The following is a 6252-nucleotide window of genomic DNA, read 5'->3' as shown; positions in this document are numbered from 1 at the left end:
TCCTAGAGCACTACGGTACCAAGAGTGCTGCACGAGCAACCCCTCGCGGCCATGATTAAATTTTAGCGGATATCTAGTACACTCTATACAGCGGGCACGCAGTACAGCTTTAGTGCTTTTGACATAGACTATAAACGTACACACACGCGCACGCAAACACACTATACGCCTGACGTTTGTTGATGTCGTGCACCCGAGCCTGCCTTTCGGAAGAAAAAATAATTATACTGGGACGCTGAAATTTGGGAGAACAATCGAGGAGCTTCGGTGAGGTTGCCAGGTTTCGACGAGTGCTGCTGCGCCCGCTGGGGCAACAGCGAACAGTCGCAATTCAAGCCCTCTCGGACGGGGAAGGAGGAGAGGAAAGCGTTACGAAGTTGAAAGGGCTGCTTAAAAAGGGGGCACAGAGGGCTGTCACCGTGATAGAAATAGCGAGGTGTTGAATGATATGTTATCTAAGACAGAGATAACAGACAAGCAGTTCTCCAGAGGACGGATATTCTCTGCTTACCTGAAAAGAGAGATGCGTAGCGCATTCATAAAGGCGTTGGACTTTACTTATTATTTATGTAAAAAGAAAGTGAAGAAAACCACGTGAGGACCCTGACATGACAATACTTCGATTGGGCCTATGTAAAAGACCGCGGAGCTCTTCGAGCAACTGCTCCTGCCAAAGGCAAAGAACCGAACGGCTGTTTTCCTTTTCTTCTGTTCTTTCACGCACTCCGATTTTGAAAGTTCTTACCCGCCCTGCGAAAATGAACTTTGTCTCTCTCTCTTGGTGGGAACTGCGAGAACGTCGCTACTCAGCCTATCGTCATTTTGCACGTCATTTTCCAGAAGGCATCCGGTCAGTGGCAGAGATCTTCAGGTTGACAGCACTTGCGAACCAAAAGCATCGTAAATTCGGCCCCAAGATATTGGTTGAAGTATGTATCGCTGGAGTGGGCGTATCGATTACGAAGACTCAACCACGCGGCCGACCAAATGGCTCGATCGCGTTCTTCCTTTGATACCCCACGACTCCTTCTTCTCTTCTAACCTCAAGCTATTCTTCGCGCTTTAACTGTTAACCTCTGACGAAGCAGCCTCAATGCTGGCCCACAGTGCCCGGTTCCCGGCAACAGAAGCGGACTACATGATTTCTCTCTATTTGAGAACTTCAAGCCGGAGTGACCCAGGCACCACAGCAGCCGCCACGTGGTGACCACAGAACATGACTTCTGAGCGACTATGGCATTCTACTGCTGAGCACGATGTCAAGGGTTCGGTACATGGCCACGGCGACTGCATTTTGACGAAGGCGGAATGCAAAAAGCACTCGCGTGCCGTGATTTGGGTGCACGTTAAAGAACCCCATGGTGTACGGTAAGAATCCATCCGGAGATACCAACTATACGCCTTCTCTCCTAGCCCACTGCGCAGGTTCTTGAAGTTTAACCCAGTACTTTGAGCACGTCTTAGGTGCACTGCATGAGGATTTGGTAGGCGCTATGCACCTGCTTTTGCTATACCCTGGAACGCGTGCGATAATACGCAAGACGATAACAAACTGACAGGCTGAAGCCAAATGTACGAGACATCTACAACCCGAAGATGTCCCATAGAGGCAACAAAGTTCACTAAGGCGCCATTGCAGTAATCTGCACGTCGTATATATAGCTGCGCGGTGCTCTCAAGCTCGTTTTTTTTTTACAAAACTTGTAGAAAATCCTTCGCTTAAAAAGAAATCTCCGTGCATTCGGAGTACGCGATATAAGGCTCTGTCTAAGACCTGCAGTTAACTATACCGTTCTTTCAGTGCGAAACCACCGAGGCCTACCTAGAGAATCCGAGTTTGTGTCTTAGGGAGGTCAAGCTACGTTTCGCGTCCACTTTTTCTGCACTCGTAAACACCTGTGCTCCAGATTTTTTTTAATTTAATAATCTCGCATATCGTACAGATTCCTTTTGCTAAAGAGTGAAAAAAAAAAGGCGACATTAAAAAGTCACTGTTTTCCATAAACCAGCGCCTGACGAGCAACAAAACTAAAAAGAAAAGAAAACATGGCTGATTTAAGTTTCGAGGTTTTACGTGCAAAAAACCTCGATCTCATTACGAGGCGCAGTATACGGGGGACTCCGGCTTAGCTTTGGCCCCCTGGGGCTCATCAACGAGCACCTAAATTTAAGTACAAGAGCGTTCTTGCATTTCGTCCCCATCGATCCGCGGCCGCCGCGACCGGAATCGAACCGACGACCTCGAGCTCAGCAGCGCACGCCACGCCATAGCCACTGGGTTAGCGCGGTGGGTGGTGGTGGCCGAAAGTAAAACGACGTTTTGGTATATATGGCCATATATAGTAGACGTAACAAAACCTAACTAATACATTTAGCGATCGTTACACGAGAATGTCGCAAAGCTGCGCATGCAGCAGCCACCATTAACAGAAAAGCAGAGCGAACTTCAGCGTTCTACTTATAGCGTTCGGCCCATCTTTGGCCCATCTCACGACGCGCTCACGGCTGACGGCTCGTTATTCACTGACGTCGTTGCGAAACGCGCTTCGCAATTGCCGTCTTACGCACCGTGCGGTATTTAGACTATATAAATCAGCCGGGATGAAAGTGTATACGTCCTAGATAAGCGCGGAAAAAACGATCGTCGCGTATCCCCCGGCATCTCCCTCCGATCGTTTCCCTCTCGCTTCTATCGCTCCGCAGATGCGCCTAGCTGTTCGCGTGGAGCTCGGCTTCGCGACGCGCTGCGAGCCGCGTTCTTTCTTTGACGCGGCGCAAACGACGCGTTCTGTTCGTTATATCGAGGCACCCCGCTTAATCTCCTTCGGTGTGCCAGTGTATGCCTGCCAAGCGTGAGTGTCGCGATTGCAATTAATGCAGGGCGTAACCCTCGGCCAAGTTCTGCCGCGACGCATCTCGGCGATCAATTGTATACACACTCGCACAGAGATAAGGAAGTTTGGTTACAAGCGCGGCTCTTTTCAGAAGCGAAGTGTGCGAATGACGTGAGTGCCTTCCTATACGGTGTGTGTAGCGAGCAAGACTGATTCGGCATACGCATATTAATAGGGCGCAAGTGGAGACCATTCTGGTCTCTCGTCATGCCTCTCTAATAAGTGTGACGTCTGAACGTGTCCGAGCAATCGAAGCGTGATGTGGGCTTCTCGTAGGATGTTTGTTGCGGGCAGAATACACTGCCGTTCGCGTATGCCCGTGTGTATACGCTTTCAATTTCGTTTTACTGCGACGGCGGCAGTTCCACACTCGTAGCTGAGTTTGCAGTGCTCATCCATACTACCGCCAGCACGTTGTGCTCGGAGCCCTCCGATGTGTGCGGATTATCTACCATCTGACGTTGTCACGACCCCGTCAATCAAATCAGCAGCCCAAGCTATAGTTCAAACGCTATAAACTTTTCCGCTTTATCTCAGCACATGCACTTGAGTTTTATCACTCACTTATCTTATTTCGTGGTTTGCATTCACTTCATTACAGCGTGTCCAGACTATAACCTATTTAAAGCTTAAAGATTAGAGGAAGCCTCATTTCAAGTCAACTGAAGTCAAACTTCCCATATTATCACAGTTAATAAACGACAATAACAACATTTCAGATCACGTTTATTTCAACATTTTGAGTTAATATTGTCGTGTTTGAAAACATAAAGTGTTCACAGAGCTGAGAACGAAAAGAGCTGGCCATCAACCGCTACCAGAGCGAGAGAGCGTAAGAAAGAAAATGAAAATACAGGCAATCTTGAATGTCAACAAGACGCACATCTGGTTTGCTACCCTACACAGATGGACAGGGGTTGGGGTGAAAAGAAAGAAAGAAAGAAAGAAAGAAAGAAAGAAAGAAAGAAAGAAAGAAAGAAAGAAAGAAAGAAAGAAAGAAAGAAAGAAAGAAAGAAAGAAAGAAAGAAAGAAAGAAAGAAAGAATTCCGAGGCCGCCGCTTCATTTGGATGTGCACATCGAAACTAACTCAATTCCACCAACGGCGAGAGAGCTGTGGACTCGCGTTCAGATATCTTCTGGCACTCCTTTAATGAGTGACGTCAGCTTGAATGCTATATTCAATACGTCCTCGCAGTTGTCCATGTGGTTAACCTCCCTGCCTTTCCTGTCTTCTATTTCTCTCTCTCTCTCTCTCCTCGAAATTGTAAGCAGTGGTTACGACGATTGTAAACAACGCTTCCGTTACGCATTTGGTGAACACGTGCACGGTGATTGAGTGGCTGGAATAATTACAGAGTGGCTTCCGAACAAGAACAAATGACCATTCACGTTTCTAATTTAATACATGCGAGTGACTGGTATTATTCCTGTTTCGACTTTACGAGCAGTGCATAATGGATACTGAAGAAGAAGTAGTAGTAGCAGTAGTAGTAGAAGAAGAAGAAGAAGAAGAAGAAGAAGAAGAAGAAGAAGAAGAAGATGGAAGAGGAGGAGGAGGAGGAGGAGGAGGAGGAGGAGGAGGAGGAGGAGGAGGAGTCCAGTTTAGCCGATTCCACGGTGGGTGGGTGCCATTTTTGCAAAGGAACAACAACAAAAACGATTTCCAACACAGAAGTTGGCGGTCCCCAGGCAAGATGACGCAGGCAGCTTTAAGGCTGTCTTTTTCTTCTTCTTTAGCAGCTGACTAGGCATCATGGACGCCGGTGATAAAAACGCTCAGTGCGCATTCGGGAATAATTCCGCCTGCGCGCCAGTCACTGCCGTTCCGGTAATACAACTGGGCTCTGCACTGGCCTTCGTTTACCAAAACGGCAAACATGGATCGTCGCAAAGTTATGTGACACTACCCATTTCAATTAGAATGAATGAATGAATATCTTTATTTCCAATAGATTGGGGGAGACAGGGAAGAAAAGCTGCAAGTGCAGCTTGAAAAAACACCCTGCCCCCTATGACCACAAGACATGGGCAGCGCGGAGCTGCCGCGTGTTTTTAACAAAAAAAAAATATACACAGTTTTGCAAGAATGCATAAAAAGTGAGTAGTTGTTTCACATATGACAGACAAAAAAAAAACATGTATACACATATATATGTAATATAAATGAGAACAAAAAGCTGTAAAACTCATCTTCTGCACTTCTGAAATATAAACATATATAGCCATATAAACATTAATATTAGTCACACTGAATTAGTCGAGAAAATTCTGATGGGGTAAGGGCATATATATCAATGCCAGATTTGTTGTAAGCATTTAAAAGCCTTGGTAAGTTGTTTTTTAGCATTTGTGAGCTGTAATTAGTCCTAAAATGGTGCACAGTCCAGGGTTCTGTGTTTCTTGTGAACCGTGAAGGGACACGTTCTTCTAAGCATGATAATTTAACAAGGGATAGATCGTTTTTCCGTTGGACAAACGATCTGCGTTTGCGTTTGCAGAACGTTTGCGTGGGTAGTGAAACCATTCCGCAAGCTTCTCATGCGTTTACCGCACCGTTCGCCTGGAATCTATGACGGTCCCTGATTACTAGACATTACTTCCGTAGAAGTCGTACTAGAATCACTGACTTGTGGTCTCTATACCAAGAGTTCGGGTGGGTTTTCCCAAACAAGAATTCCGACGCGGCTCTAAAGTACCTCGTAACAACATGCACCCATAATGTCCTACTCGTCAAAATAAGCCAACCGAGGCGCAGACGAAAAGAGGAATGACATTTAAGCGCGCAGAACCTCGCGCGCGGATATTTTGTCCTAAACGTATTACGCAGCGAAATGCGAAAGAGAGAACTAAACGGTACAGGGGTCAGCGACAACGCGTGCTGACGCGCGACTTTTTCCTCTCGAAACCTGGCGGTACAGGCCGGCGCGCACGGCATGCCGAGAGCCGCCCCTCCCAGCAGCAAGTCCGCGTTCCACAGTTCTCGGCTTCGGCCGGCGGCGAACTAAGAGGGGGGGTGGATTGCGCCATAGTCACAGACCGATGGCAAGCAAAGATGCACGGAGAAAGAAGCGCTCAACGAAGGAACATTTGTTTCTCTTTCTTTCTTTCTTTCTTTCTTTCTTTCTTTCTTTCTTTCTTTCTTTCTTTCTTTCTTTCTTTCTTTCTTTCTTTCTTTCTTTCCTAAGCGGTGCACTGGCTTATGCGCGCGCTCACATTTGCAATGGAATGGTGCTCGCACGCGGCGGCGGCGATCGGCCCGCGCCGAGAACAGAGAGAGGAACGGGCAAGGGGTTGAAGAGGAGGAGAGCAGTGCATGTGGTAATAGCGCTAGTACGCACGATGCGCCGTGGACGTAGA

The sequence above is a fragment of the Dermacentor albipictus genome, chromosome 5 (assembly GCF_038994185.2).
Source record: "Dermacentor albipictus isolate Rhodes 1998 colony chromosome 5, USDA_Dalb.pri_finalv2, whole genome shotgun sequence".
Classification (NCBI taxonomy): domain Eukaryota; kingdom Metazoa; phylum Arthropoda; class Arachnida; order Ixodida; family Ixodidae; genus Dermacentor; species Dermacentor albipictus.
The sequence above is the reverse complement of the archived record's forward strand: the minus strand, read 5'-3'. Positions refer to the sequence as shown.